This window comes from Apodemus sylvaticus, chromosome 16, assembly GCF_947179515.1.
Source record: "Apodemus sylvaticus chromosome 16, mApoSyl1.1, whole genome shotgun sequence".
Lineage (NCBI taxonomy): Eukaryota > Metazoa > Chordata > Mammalia > Rodentia > Muridae > Apodemus > Apodemus sylvaticus.
Genome location: NC_067487.1, coordinates 66565700 through 66581193, shown reverse-complemented (window position 1 = coordinate 66581193; position 15494 = coordinate 66565700). Strand labels below are relative to the sequence as shown.

Here is a 15494-nt window from a genome sequence, read left to right as displayed (position 1 = left end):
CTTTACATCTTGCATTTATATTAAAAATTCACACACAAATGAATGTGGAGAAACTGCCAATACCTGATTCTGCCCCCTATGTTTCCACTCACAATCATATACTTAGGTACCTTTGACCCCATGGAAAAAATATCTAACATTCAGAACTACTGATAACAGGAAGAGGAAAAAATTTTTTGTTTTTGAGAATGAAATGTTTCCATTCATAGTGGACTCTTAAGCACATTCTCTGTGTATGCAGTCTGCTAGCTGGATATTTTGGGGCATAATTGTAGCATGTTTGGCATGGATAGCACACAGGTTGGTATCTTCAAAAAGGCCGACCAGATAGGCCTCACTTGCCTCTGGCAAAGCGCCAATAGCTGCACTCTGGAAGCGCAGATCTGTTTTGAAGTCCTGAGCAATTTCTCGACCAGACGCTGAAAGGGGAGCTTGCGAATCAGAAGTTCAGTGGATTTGTGTCTGATTTCCTGGAGTGCCACAGTACCGGGCCTGTAACGGTGAGGTTTCTTCACCCCTCCAGTAGAGGGCGCACTCTTGCGAGCGGCTTTTGTAGCCTGCTGTTTCCTGGGTGCTTTCCCAGCGGTGGATTTGCGGGCAGCGCAGTCTGCTTTGTAGGAGCCATGGTATGGGCTCCTCCTTAGTTACTTCTTAGGCTGGAGCTCAGCAAGTGAGAGGCGGCGCTGGCGTTAGAAAGAGCAGAGGCCAGAAGTTATTCCTATTGTTTTAGTTAATGTTCCCACTGCTGTGAAGAGACACCATGACCAAAGAAATGCTATCAAGGACAACATTTAATCGGGGCTGCCTTACACAGTCCAGTACCATCGTGGTGGGAAGCAAGGCAGCGTCCAGACAGACATAGTGCTACAAGAACAGAGTTCTACATCTTCACCCAAAAAGCGCCAGGAACAGACTGTTTCCTAGCAGCTAGGAGGATGGTGTCAAAGTCCACCTCCCCAGTGACACAGTTCAGCCAACAGGGTCACACCTACATCAACAAGGCCATGCCTCCTAGTAGTGCCACTCCCTGGGCCAAGCATATTCAAACCATCACATCCATTGAGTTTCTTATAGAATATTCTGGATTTCCCCTTTTGTTCCCTGGGTGCTTATATGGTAAACTCTAGAGCCTTAATCAGATTTAGGCTCAATCTTCTGGCAATGTGATTTCCAGAAGCATAATGGCGTGGGCACTCCACTGGCAGCACATCAGGACGGTACATGGGCCTGGCTGTCACTCATTCTGTGATTTCACAGCTAATCGGTAGCTTCAGGTGTTGTCTGGACTCACGACAGGAGGGCTGCCATCAGCCCCCAACCTAATGGCTGTAGCAGCCATTAGAGAAGGCTTTTATATCTATTATCTCATTAAGAGGTTGCAAAATAGTGTTATAATTCTGCCACTCAGCACGCACTCATTAACTCTGAAGAACTTTGGGTGGCTATCTAAAAGGATTATGGGGGAGAAAAGGCCAGGGAGATGTTTGATTCTTTTTAGTTTCACCAATTTTCAGACTAATGAGTATTTGCCAAGCAGCTTCCAAAATTGCGGGTTACCTCTTTAATCTTTGCGCACTTTGTGAATTTTAATATGAATAACATATTTCAGTGCTTGGCACTTCTTATTCTTTTTGACACTCAGGTTGTTCTGTTTTGGAATAGGGTGGCCCTTACACATCGGCGCCTGTGCCTTTTGACCCAGTCGTAACTGTCTCTGGTGTCTCTCTTGCTTTCTGTGGTGACAAGTTCTCCAGGTTCTGCTGTGCAGAGCCAGCCACCTCTCTAGGAAATGCTGACTCCTCTCCACAGAAGTCAGCCTGGACACTGGTTTGGTCACTGGTACTGGGCTGGCCATTGTTTCTGGAATCCTGGATTTTAAGATAATTATCCACAAAAGTGAAGACCAAGAACTACAAGCCTTTAGTTAGAAGTTACCTGAGTCACTAATTTGATTTGCTGTCCCAGTTTTCTTTTAAATGTAATACTGTCAAAATATTGAAAAATGACTCACTTAATGGCAATGAGGTTGTAATACAGTGTAAGCAAGAAATAGTTGCCTGGAGTTGGCTGGATAAGGAGGCCTGGGCCAGAGCTGTGGTCTGAAATGGAAGGCTCCAGGGCGTCAAAGGCAGGGATGACAGGGCCAGGATACTCTGCCAGTACTGGTCATAAGAAATGCCCGGTGGCGTCTGTGTGTAACTCATTGCAGCCCCCAGACCCCAACCCCTCCATCCACGACTTCATATGGCCTCACATTTCTTATCCACAGAGATCGATGGCTCTCAACACTGGACTTTGGTAAAACTTCAGCAACTCTGCAGCACAGTTAGAAGAAAGAGAAGCAAAGGTCAAACTATTTTTCCAATCACGCTTTCTTGGAAAACATCTTCCAAGCTTCTTCCCTGACGCTGTGGTTCTTATCCAGGGTGGTCTGGTGGCTGATAAGTAAGCGCCTTTCTCGTAAGAAGCTATGGTGATAACAGATGGTGACTTTTGATGCTTTTATCAAGTCGACAAATCACCATTTCACAAGTTAAGTCTCTTGAAATACAAATTTTCCATGTCATCCAAAATCCTGGTCACCTATTGGCTACCTGAGCACTGAGATGCTACCAGTCAAACACTGGTTTGAAAGGACACAGAATGCAGTGTGGTGACTCTGGGTAGAGCAGTGGGCAGGAAAGGGTAGAACCAGCTGTAGCCCTGACAGAAGAGCAGACTGGGGAGGAAGCCCAGAGGAGGCTGGTTGAGGAGGGTGGTTAAGAGCCAGCCTGGCCTCCCCAAGCAGACGTCATCAACTCAATGCTGACGAAATGTTTAAGGGAACCCAAGAGCAGAAGAGGCCCATGGCCTAAGGGTTCAAAATGGAGATGACTCTGTTGTTCCTGAAGAGGACACAGACGGCTACTGCAACAGTCTGCATGACAAGGTTTGTGGCCAGGCTACTGAAGTACTTAGCACAGGGTCAGCCCTTTCTCTCCCCATGTCACCATTTCTGTGGTCGATTTTTCCGCCTTCCCTCTTTTCACTCCACCAGCTCCACCTCAGAGAGGTGAACTGTAGAGATCTGCACATAAAAGAGCTAACATGCAAAACAAAAGATTTGGGATAGCTTTCCTACCTTGTCTCAAGAGTCCGCATTCTTAGTGTTCTCGGGAGCGGGCTGGGATTGGGCACAGACTGTGATGGGATGAACCCACGGAAGGCAAACACGAGGGCTCTGCAGACTGATAACGGGGTTCAGATGCGGAGGAACGCTAGTCTGTGTAACCTGCACTCTGACTCGGCCTCCTCTTGCCTCCCCTCAAGCCTCTGCTCTTCCCACCCCCTCCCCAGCCAAAGACCCTCCCTCCCGCCCCACCTCCACTCACAGCAAAGGCTACATCCATAGGCTGACAGTCTTTTTTTTCTTTACCATTCTCCTCAATGCCAGCTTTCTCAGCCAGGTGAGGCCGTAAACCAGTGGTTCTTAATCTTCCCAATGCCTTGACCCTTTAATTCAGTTCTTCATATTGTGGTGACCCCCAGCCACAAAATTATTTCCATTGCTAGTTTGTAACTGCAATTTTGTTATTGTTATGAATCGCAATATCTGAATTTCCCAGTGGTCTTAGGTCTCACACACATACACACACACACACACACACACCCTCTATAACGAACCCACAGCTAGATATGCTGCCTCACGCCTGTGGGTGGCAAAGCCTGAGTTCAGAGTCAGCCTGGGCTATGCAGTGAGTTATGCACCAGTGATCCTCTGTCTAATATAGGGAAACAAAGGCAGAAATGAGAAAAACTATATTAAGTGTGGTGGTTTGGCCCATAGGGAGTGGTACTGTTAGGAGGTGACCCTTATGAAAGGACCATTTGACCCTCCCAAGGGGTCGTGACCCACAAGTTGAGAACCACTGTAAAGGGTAAGGTTCCTGGCCTGTATTTGTGTACTGTATTGATCATCATCTTTCTCGGCCTTGACTGAGGCCCTGTCATCCCTTCTAAAGAACAAGCCGGGCATCCGGCAGCACGCACACCAGCTCCTCTTACAGGCCCCAGACCTCCCAACACTTTGTATTGGCTTCCATTAGGCATTTCCTGTGCTGCCCCTGGAACATCTCCCTGTTTTGTTTGGTACCAAGCACCCTGTGCTATGTCCCTGCACCTTCAAAGAGAAACTTGTATTCCCTATCTAGGTTTGTTTCTGGGGACTCCAAACAGGTGGCTTCTAAGCCACTAGCTTAGAGCTCCCGTAGACAGATTGCAGGGCCTGTCTTCATCTCTGGCTGAACTGGCCTTCTCTGTCATGAAATGCCCCGTGACACTTCATGTTCTTTATCTTCTTACCGCTGGCCACTCGTTTCCAATCACAGGGATGGGCTGGTTTTTCCTGGGCTTTGTTGGTGTAACCTATATCAATGCATGCGTTTCAGGTGAACCCCTACCACAGCATCTACCTTATGACATTTTCATCCGTTCCCTTGTGGATGTGCCAGGAAGCGAATTCAGAATCCTGTGCGGACTAAGTAAGTGCCCCCAGTCTGAGGTTTTCATTCTTCCTTTCTTAAAATTAAAATTTAAGTGTGTGTGTGTGTGTGTGTGTGTGTGCTCTTAGCTGCACACGGCATTAGATCCCATGTAGTTACAGAGCATGTCCAGCTGTCTGACATATGTACTGGGAACCAAATTCAACTCCGCAAGGGCAGCACAGGCTCTTTACAGCTGAACCATCTCCATCTCATCAGCCCCCAAACTGTCATTCTTTTTTTTTTTTTAAAGATTTTATTTATTTATTATATGTAAGTACACTGTAGCTGTCTTCAGACACACCAGAAGAGGGCGTCAGATCTCATTATGGATGGTTGTGAGCCACCATGTGGTTGCTGGGATTTGAACTCAGGACCTTTGGAAGAGCAGTCAGTGCTCTTAACCGCTGAGCCACCTCTCCAGCCCCCAAACTGTCATTCTTACAAGCGACAGAGATACTGGGTAAGGGGGCAAGTGGGAAAGCTAACACAGGACAGTGGGAAGCCATGATGCTAACGGATAGAGAAGGGAAGACTATGGTTGTTTGGTCAGAGGCACGCATCCTCTTACTCTCTGTTCAGGGAAAGTCTCTCAGGAGGAAACAATGGAGCTGAGACCTCCATGCTAAGAGAAAGAAAACCATAAGAAGGCTATGTCACGGCCTCCTGGGCAGAGGGACTCGAGGAGAGGTGTTAGTTCTATATCCTGGAAGTACAAGGAGGCCACCACGCGGCAAATGAGGATTCGTAGAAGAGCAGCAGAAGCCAGGGAGAGGCAGGAGGTTCTTCCCAGATAGGGAAGAGTAGATTAGCCCGGGGTTCCTGGGCCTACCTGTCTGGACAGCCGGCAGACCAGAAGTGTGTGAGCGTTCTCAGAAGTGGAAGAGAAAGCTCCTCATGGCCTCCTCTGTGCACAATTAGGGTTCTTCTCACATAGAAGCAAAAAGACCCTAGACCAGGAACAGCTGATAAATGAAAGAACTGGCATGAACCATTATTCTGTTTCAAATAGAAAAATAAAACCCAAAGCAGCTCTACAGGGTGACAATTTATGGTGCTGGAAATGTCTTCAGAAGTCTTTTTAGAGTTCGGTGTTGGCTGTTTATGGAAGGTGTAAAATTCTTATAATGCCAGTGTTTTATGAAGAGAGCAGTTGGCAACTCCTTTTAGCCTGATCCCTGTTCTCGGGAAATGTGAGTTTTCCTTTATTTATTCATATTGTTTCCAGTCCATCAAAAATAGACGAGATGTAACAGGACAGTCCATTTGTGCCATTCTGTTTGGAAATAACGGTCAGAAGCACTTCATGGCCGTCGGTGCCCCACCAGTGTGGCTCCCAAGCGCTCCTCCATGTTCGGAAGCCGGCCTGGCTTCAGGTTCAGCTTTGTAATCCGCTCCCATTTCTACCATGCTGGGAGAAGCGTCCCTTTAAAATTCAGAGCCATGCAAAGGGCAAGAAGAGGGGTGACTGATATATACAGACGCCCCCTCTGATACACCCAGAGACTCCCCCTGTGTAAGGGTAAGCTTGATGGAAGAGCTAGGAAAGGCTCGCTCTCCCAGATCTGCAGACCTGCAGAACCATATGCGTGCATTAATTAAGGCTGTGGGAAGGAGGAGGAGGAGGAGGCATCCGAGAAAATAACAAAGCGGCAGTGCATGCGTGCAATGATTTTTCATTCAGTTTCGCTTCAGCTCTGCCCCTGCAACAGAGGATCTAATCAATCTGCCGGCTATTAAGTTTGTTAATTGATAATGCATACTAATTAGGCTCTCCGCACTTACTTAAGAGACCCTGCTAAGGTGATTGTAGGCACACGTCCAAATGGAGTTTAAAGTATTCTGTGTGAGGTTAAAACTCATCAACCAGAATAGATGGATTTTATATTATAACAGAAGGCACAACATACCCGTAAGTATTTAATGTATTGCACACTTATCCATTATTACATATTTTAACTCTACACAATAATTAAAAATGTAGAAACAGCTACTAAAAACTCTAACTAAGTCGCCCTGGCGAGGGCGTGAGGAAATGTCAGGGAGAGAGCTGTTTTCTCATCAAGGTAAATGTTTAATTTTCTCATTTGTATTTGGGAATGGTCAAGGGGAGCAAGGGTGGGAGCTGTGGAGGCAGAGAGGCTATTGAGCTGTGTGGCCACCAGAGGCTCCGCCAGCCGGCCGCGCATCACGTGCTGGTGGCCATGTTTCCAAGGTCAGCCCTCCAGAGGCCGCCCAGCTGACCCATAGAAACACATTATCTGGGAGCTCAAGGTCGAAACATGTTTATCAACCATAAAATTGGATGCTGGTCATACTCTTGTCCCTTTTCTGAAGGGCTGTCACTTTGTGGGTTGGACGGAAGAGAACATCAGGCATCCAGCCATGTCCCTTGAGAGAATGTTCTTCAAGGAGGTGTCTTAGTCCTCTCCACGGGATTGAATGAAAGGACACCAGGCTTCATACAAGTGTCCTTTGTTCCCCAGGAGAGCAGCTGGTCCCTCTCTGCGCCCAAGGTGGAATCAGTTCTGGTTTGGCTCCAAAGATGTGTCTAGAGGGTCAAAAGAGATTTCTCCAGACCTCTGTGATGTCTTCCGAGGCTCTGACTAATTTCTTAGATGTTCAAAAGGGCCAAGGACCACCGTTGGCTCAGTTGTCACATCACAAAGGGTGGCCAGCCTTCCCTTCCAGTCCCTGAAATCTCCACAGTCTCCTGGACGGCCAGACTCACCTCTTAGGCTCTTAATTCCAGGCTTGGCATTGGGAACTCCCTGAGGAAGCAGAAGGTGGCATGGCACCCCTGCTGCTCACAGCTGGGAGGCTAGCACAGCTAGCAATGGTTGTCCACATGATCTGGTGTGCTCACTTGCCCTCCCTCCCTCCTTCCCTCCCTCCCTCCCTCCCTCCCTCCCTCCTTCTTCCCTTCTTCCTTCCCTCCTTCCCTCCCTCCCTCCCTCCCTCCCTCCTTCTTCCCTTCTTCCTTCCCTCCTTCCCTCCCTTCCTTTCCCCTCCCTCTCTCCCTCCCTCCCTCCCTTCTTCCTTCCCTTCTTCCTTCCTTCCCTCCCTCCCTCCCTCTCTCCCTTCCTTTTTCCTTCCTTCCTGTGCTCTCACCCCACTCCTCCCCAACTCTCCCCATTTCCTCCACCCCACTCCTCCCACTCCCTTCCCCCCACACCCTCCTCTCTCAGTCCCCCACCCCACTCCCAACACCCCTGTCTGGCCTCCAACAAAGTATGTCTCAGGATGACCTTGGACTTCTTCCAGTCTGCTTTCCTCCTCGGCTGACGGCTAGGATTACAGGCATATATCATGTCTGACTCACAAGAATCAAAGCCAGGTTCTTATGTACTCTGCCTGCTAGGCGACAACCCTGGCCTCCAGAAGAAGAAGTTTTCTAAAACTGAAAAACAAAACAAACAAACAAACAAAAAACCTGTCTGAGATAACTGAAAATTGCTAATTCTCTCAGATGAAGTCATGAGTTTCCAGCTTTATCTCTTGAGTGGACCTCTTTTTCAGAAAACATATTTTTGAGGAACTTCTAGATTCGAAGCCTTATACAGAGTGCTGCATATACTTCAGAAATCCAAACTGGACTACTGGGGCAGACTCGAGCCAAAAATCTATCCATAAGTTTGGATTCAAGGTCATTTGGTTCCCCAGGGCTTCCGGGTAGAAGTATAAAATGTCACTTTGTTTGGTTCAAAAAAAAAATTGTGTTCCATTGGAATTATTGGCAAATGTCATGTTTTAAAAAGCCTGGGAGGTGCCATTTATAAAAATCTAAAAAGGCTTCTCTATAAACTAGAATTTTAAAAATGAGAGTATGCTGGGCTATTGAAGGTTAGACTTGCAAGCAAAATATAAAAATCAGGATGGGAAATGAACCTCCCCAGAGGCTCAGGAACAGAGGGAGGGTCTGTCCAGTATGAACGCCTTAGCAAACCTAGAGTTCCCACAAACGGAAATGTGGGTGCTGGCAGGAGGCAGCAGCCTAGACAAAGTGCATTTAATTAGCAAATGAATTGCGCTCCTGTGGCGTGACCACTGAATCCAAAGCTGTATTGCTTTGTGATGATTGCAAGTTCAACGATTCTGTGTAAGGAAAACTAATTTCTGAACAGTCGATTGTAAGAGAGAAAAAAAAAATAACTGAAGGACCACTGTGCTCTGGAGCTAAACCTTCTTGAGCAAACCGTGCAACTCAGGATTGGGGCTGATAAAAAGACTTCTGAGACAGAATAAGCCCTTCCCAAGGACAATTCCTACTAGCAGGAAGCTTGAGTCTACTGAGCACAGATTCGGAAAGTGCTCCCCACAGCGACCTTCCGACCTTCCATGAGTGCAATCCTTAGTGTTTAGGATCAGAGACGTGGATCCTGGGAGCACATTAGAGGCATAAACATTATCTATCCTTCTTGAACCAAATGATGAGATTAGATTAAATTTTCTCAAGCAATTAAAAGCTATGTATACAATTGTTTTCTTCCTCACTAAGGACCAATGGTGATGTTATCATTTGGAAATCAATAATTTTCTAAAGTAGGTTGAAAACTAACCCCCAGGTGAAGAATGAAGGGGAAAATATGTATAAACCTTAGGTGTGCCACATTTCCCCACAGAAATGAAGTCTTATTTATGAAGGCTAGAATTATTGGCAGTGTCACAGGGGAACAGTTATTTTCTGGGCTTTCACTACATGAACATCTTAACCCTTCATTTTTACTTGTATGTATGAATTGAGAGGGTAATTAAAGACCTTAAATCTACCAGAGAGTGTGTGCTAACGTCTATGGCCAATGACCCTAGATCCTTGGTGAGGTAGCTAACATGCCGTTGGATTTTGTTATTATTTTTGCTGTTCCTATCATAGTAAGGTCTGGCAGGGAGACAATTGCACATGGTCTTTTGGAGACTTGAGCTCTTTGTATTTAGTGGCTTTCTCTTCCTCCAAGGCTTGAGAGCCTGCCGTTGGATCGTGTGTGCTTAGTTCAAGGACTGTTACCCATGAGCTAGAAGAGACACATGGGCAGAAGTCATTGCCTGGATGCATCTGGCTCTGAGAGTCCTGGAAAGATCACCTAGCTGAGGAGGAAAGGAGAAAGTGTGGTGAAGAGCTAGAATCTGCTACACAGATGGCCCAAAGAATGTCTCAAGGGAACGATCTTGGACCAAGGACAGCAAGCCCTCCCTACACTCAAAGCACTGGGACTCCAAGAAGAGCTGTCACACTGTGTGAGCTATCCCCTCAGAAGCACCTCTGATCTGGATGATGGTGCTCACACAAGGCCACCCTGTAAGAATTCCAAGGATCAACTCAAGCTGGAGAACAGCAATGCACCCATTCTCTCCTGAGCCCAAGCACAGCGGGTGTGCACAGCCATCCCATCCATCTGAGCCCCCTCTGAATGCCCCTTTTATACAAAGAGCATGCCTTTGGCCCTCTACTCCACCAGCAACCCATCAATATGACATTTTCCTGAACATCAACACCCTCAGTTTAGGATCAGAAGATGCAGTTAAATAGCTCCCTGGTCTCTGTGAGGCTGGCAGATGATTACAAAGAGGTCTAACATCTCTCCTAAGTTTTGAGGGACTCTGTTGGACCCAGAGTACAGCTCTACCCATGTACAGTTGCTTCATAGGAAGTAATAGGTTTTACACTGGGGACAATAGCACAGATCTGTGTTCCCAGCTCCAGGAGGTAGGAGGATCCCTAGTCAGATGGGCTCAAAAAACAGAAGGAAGGAAGAGAAGGAGGAGGTGGAAGAGGAGGAAAGAGGAGAGGGTGGGGAGGAAGAGGAAGAGAAAGAGGAGGAGGAAGAGGAGGAGGAAGAGGAGGAGGGAGCTGCTCCTTAAATGGGAAGGTAATTATTTTCTTTACTATAATGTCCATCAGTTGAATTCGTTTAATGGTAAACTTCTCCAATGATAGTCAAATGTCGACTGATTTAAAACATTCTAGATATCCCAGTAGTGCCTAACATACCACACACAGTGTGAATGAGGAGTACCAATGTGGCCTGTTGTAAAAGCCATTTTTCTTTATTTCCAACCACAGAAAGCTGCCTCATATTATTTTGGCTTCTTACCATATTTTATAATTTATTTATCACATATAAAATCGTTATTGTGCAAGTCGGTGCAGTAGAAATTCATATTTTTAATTAGAAATTAAAAAAATAAACTTTGTTATAAAAACAGACTTGCAGAAAAAAAAATCACACACTAAAATTAACCAGATTCAAAGCCTGGAAATTGTATATTTTAAGAAGAAAAGCTAAGTAAATATATACAAATTTGATACTTTATTTACTCCCAAATCGAACTAGCTTAAATGAGCCAGAAAAAAGAAGAAGAAGAAGAAGAAGAAGAAGAAGAAGAAGAAGAAGAAGAAGAAGAAGACTAGGAGGAGGAGGAGGGAGGGGGAGGAGGAGGAGGAGGAAGAGGGGGAGGAGGAGGGGGAGGAAGAAGAGGAGGAGGAGGAGGAGGAGGAAGGAGAAAAATCTCGGGTTATCTGTCAATAGGCAGATAAGATAAAAATTATTGACTTTCAGCTCATTTTTACTGTCAATTAAATTATGTTCATTTTACATTTTAAAATGAAGATAAATGATTATCACTTTTATGAAATATGAAGCATTAACTCAAATTATTCCAAAACAATGCATATTGTGTAGTATGCAGAATGGAAATGACTTCCTGAATTGATGTACTCATCTGGACAGCACATCTGAATTCGTCTGGAGAGCTTTTGGCTGAGTAACTGTGGTCTGATGTGAAACAGCTCTGGGGCTAGGTGGCTCAGGCCTAGTAGGGGTGGGGCTGGTCTCTCTACCATTCCTAGCATAGCCTTTACATATTCTATGAAGAAAATATAATAGTTGTGACTCTAGGCATTGTCTACATTGCAAGGAGGAAGAGGAAGGGTTGGTAGAAAATGGATCCCAATGAGTTCAGGGTTAACCTGGTCTACATAGTGAGCTCTGGAGCACCCAAGGGTTTTGGAGAGAGAGAGAGAGAGAGAGACAGAGAGAGAGAGAAAGAGAGAGAGAGAGAGACAGAGACAGAGACAGAGACAGAGAGGTGGTACAGGTAGAGATACACAAAGACAGACAGAAATAAAGAGGGAAAAGAGGGAGTGGGAGGGGCAAGGGAGGGGAGAAGAGAAGAGAAAAGAAAAAAAGAAACAAAGAGAAAAGGAAAGGAAAGAAAAGAAGAATAACAATTAGAAAACCAACCCGAAGGCCGTGTGTGCGCATGCTCCGTGTCATCTTCCGCTCCTCCTAGCGGGCTCCAGCAGGCTGCTTCACCGAGCTTTTAGCAGCCTGCTTCCAGAGGACAGGGCAACGCATTGCTTTGGGAGGCCAATGGAAGGCACCAGAAGAGGATGGGAATATGGGGAAATGGTGAGAGTGAGCACCTTATTTCTCCAGTCCTTTCTCTGAACTGGCTAAAGGCTGGCTACACCGCCTACAGGAGCCGCACGCTGGTCAGGGTCAGCACAGGGACCTGACCGGGGCTGTGGAGGCCAGGGTGAGGATGCCCTCTCCACAGACGCTTTGCTGAGGCTCCAGTGGCTTTGGAGAGGCAGGTTCTTGTTCACTGGCGGCCCAGCTTTTGTGGGGGTGCAGCCTACCAACAAGAGGGGGGTCAGCCATCCTCAGTCTGGCCTGTACATTACCCTACAGTGCAATCATCGGTTGAAGCTGGCGTCTTTCTGCCCCTTCATAGCACCTTGAAATTCCCCTGGCCTTCCTCTAGCTGACCCGCTCCTTCCCCCGATTTTTAACCCAGCTAGGCAAGCATCCTGTCTGTGAGCTCCATCTCCACCTCTGTTCATTCATATTTAAATGGGACTTTTTAAGTGAATAGAAGACTCTTCAATGCTCTGGCTTCGGGCATGTGAAGTCTTCACTGGCCATGTGTTTGTCTGTCCCTTATTCCTTTCTTCTTATAATGCTGTCAACATCCACAAGTCACCACTCAAATCTATACACTGACAAGAATTTATGCTCACCGGAACCCCTCTCCTCCCCGTCCCCTTGTTCCCACAAGCTGGTCATGAGCACCAAATATATGTTTAGCTTGCATGTGTAATGTGATATGCTTATTATTGATGAATATTTATTTTTACTCAATTTTTAATTTCATAAACATGTATCATAAATACCTTCCGTATACCTGTGGATAACATCTAGGACCTGATTTATTTGAAGTGTATCGTGTGGTGCATAGAGTCACTCACTGTGCCGCTGCAATTACAGAGCATCCTTATCACTGCTAAATACTATTCCATCGATCCTCACGCCAATGGGCGTTTAAGTCTTTTGTGAGTTTTGCAATTGGAAGTAACATCGCAATGAGCTTACCCTTACTCATTTTTCAAGTACCTGTATGGGAGTGTCTCTTAGCTGTGCTTCTAGGAAGGAAGTATATATGTTCATTTTTACAAATTAATATCTCAGTGGGAGGGGCATTTGGAGCTGTGTGCAAGGAACCAGGAGCTAAACCCAAGTTAATACAACCGATTGTGTAGCGATACCCACCGAGGGCTGAGACTCTTTTTTCTTTTTTCTTTTTTCTTTTTTTTTTTTTGCTATTAATTTTTTTTATTGAATATATTCTTCATTTACATTTCAAGTGTTATACCCTTTCCCGGCTTCCCATCTCCCCCAAAGCCCCCAACCCATCCTCCCACCCCCTGCCTCCAAGAATATGCCCCTCCACCCAACCCACTCCCACCTACTCCCGCCTCCCCCTCCCCCCCCCCCTCAGATTTACCCAGGTTGGGGCATCTATTGAGCCTTCATAGAACCAAGGACCTCTCCTCACACTGATGCCCGACAAGGCATTCCTCTGCCACTCTTTTGGCTAGAACCATGTGTACCCCTTTTGGCTTAGTTCCTGGGAGCTCTGGGGCATCTGGTTGGCCGACATTGTTGTTCTTCCTATGGGGCTGCAACCCCTTCAGCTCCTCCAGTCCAGAGGACTGAGACTCTTAGCTAGATCATCTCCCAAACCTAGACCCAAAGAAGGAAAGAGTGATGTTTCTAGAAATTGCTTTTCAGGCTAACCAGTCCTCAGTCCTTCGAGGGGAAGGGGCCGTCTACAGAGATGCCTGCTCTGCCGCCAGACCATGCCGCGCGTGGATTTTCACTGTCAGGCTGGCCTGCAGGAGACTTTCTTATCATCAGCCATCCCCACTTCACACTTGAAGGAAACAACACCAAGTCTTTTCCCCTCTGGCCACACAGCTTACATTTTATCAACAGTTTATATGGGAGTGGTTCATTAATCAGACCTTCTTTAAATGACAGAAAATCCATTTCTCCTGCAACATAAGCCTAGATTTTGCCCAACTTGCAGTTCTCTTAAACTGAACTCAGTAGCAGAAGAAAAAAAAATAGAAGACAAACAAGATCCTGGCTTCCCAGTGCCTGCTGCTTACCGGACAAGGAGAGTCACCTAGACAAGGCTCACGGAGAGCCAGCTAAGTTTAGCCTTTGAACTGCACAATTGGAAGGGTCCATTCTAACCCCCAATTGGGTCTCTACCAACTTTTATTTAATATTCTTTATTTTATCTATCATCTTTTCTTTTCCTCCTTCCCTCCTGATTTATCTTCTGATTGTTTGTTTAGGCTGGGCCTCAAACTTACACTGTCATTTATACCTGACAAGAACTCCCCCCTCAGTATTTGTATTTTCTTCCTTAAAGAGATTTGCAAATTGGGTAAATTCAGAAAGCACCAAACCTGAACCTACCTCTGAACATGGATGTTACCCGAATACACAAAGCTAGAGCCATAAAGAAGCCCTAGGGCTCCCCCGGCCCCTGCCACAGGGGCTGCCCTGACTTAAAATTTGGGCGATGTCTACATGTACTTCTGTTCTTTTGCCACACCTTTGCCAGCTGTGTTGAAGATTCAGAAGAGGAAACATATAACATAAAAATAATAGCGTTAATTCAGACAATTAATTTTTCTTGCAGAGTTCTGGAAAAGTTGACAGATCACATTTCCTGGAGATTAGATGCTAGGTTTAGCCGCAATAGGTGGGTGACAACGACAGGCATCAGGAGACTATGTTGGGCCTGTCACAGCCTCTTCTCTCAGTCAACCCAAAAGGCTGAGCTAAAAGGCCACAAAAGGACCCTAGTCAGATCACAGATCAGCTTAGCATAGTGGCGCTAGTGGTATGACATCTGGACCCTTAGAACTGGATAAAAGCCACCAACTCATTTGACAAAAGCCACTGAACATCTGTCAGTATGGAGATCAGCACTCCTAGCTGACCCTGAGTGAGAATTCAATGACAGTCCGACAATGCAAGGCGTCCCCTCTATCACCGGGAGGAGCAGACCACACCCAGGTCACACCCACTAAGAGGTGATGCTCTCTAAGCTGCCATCTACCTGGCACAATGTGAGCAGGGCAGGCCCCCTGCCCTTCCCCTCTGCCTCTCTCCAATCTGCTGTAAGACGTACCCAGGTGGGTTGTGGTGACACATGCCTGTGACCCCAGCACACTGGCTGACGGAGGCAGGAGGATCAAGAATTCGGTTATTCTTGTTTACAAAGTGAGTTTGCAGTTATTCTTGTTGACAGAGTGAGTTTGGGGCTAGCCTGGGCTACATGTGAGTCCCGTTTTAAAATAAAACAAAGCACAAAACCGTGTAAGAACACTGAAAAATCTGTGAGGCCTGGAGAGATCCTGTACGGGTGAGAAGAATGCACCTATGCCAGGCAGTCGAACCAGCCTTGGAAATAGATAAATCCAAGAGGACCGCCACTCTCCCACATACACAGGGATCTCAGCTCTATCTTAAATTGCTGGCTCATCCCCCTTTTCTCTCCCCATTCCCTCGTGTGTGTGTGTGTGTGTGTGTGTGTGTGTGTGTGTGTGATTTCAGAGTCTTTGAGGCAATGATATTAACTGGTGTGAAATTAACCCTTATTAGCATGCTTCTGAGT

General features: G+C 46.3%; 1 pseudogene; it reads right to left on the bottom strand.

Moving 5' to 3' along the window:
* Positions 1-216: 216 nt before the first annotated feature.
* LOC127666686 (histone H3.3A-like) lies at positions 217-625 on the bottom strand (annotated as a pseudogene).
* Positions 626-15494: the final 14869 nt, after the last annotated feature.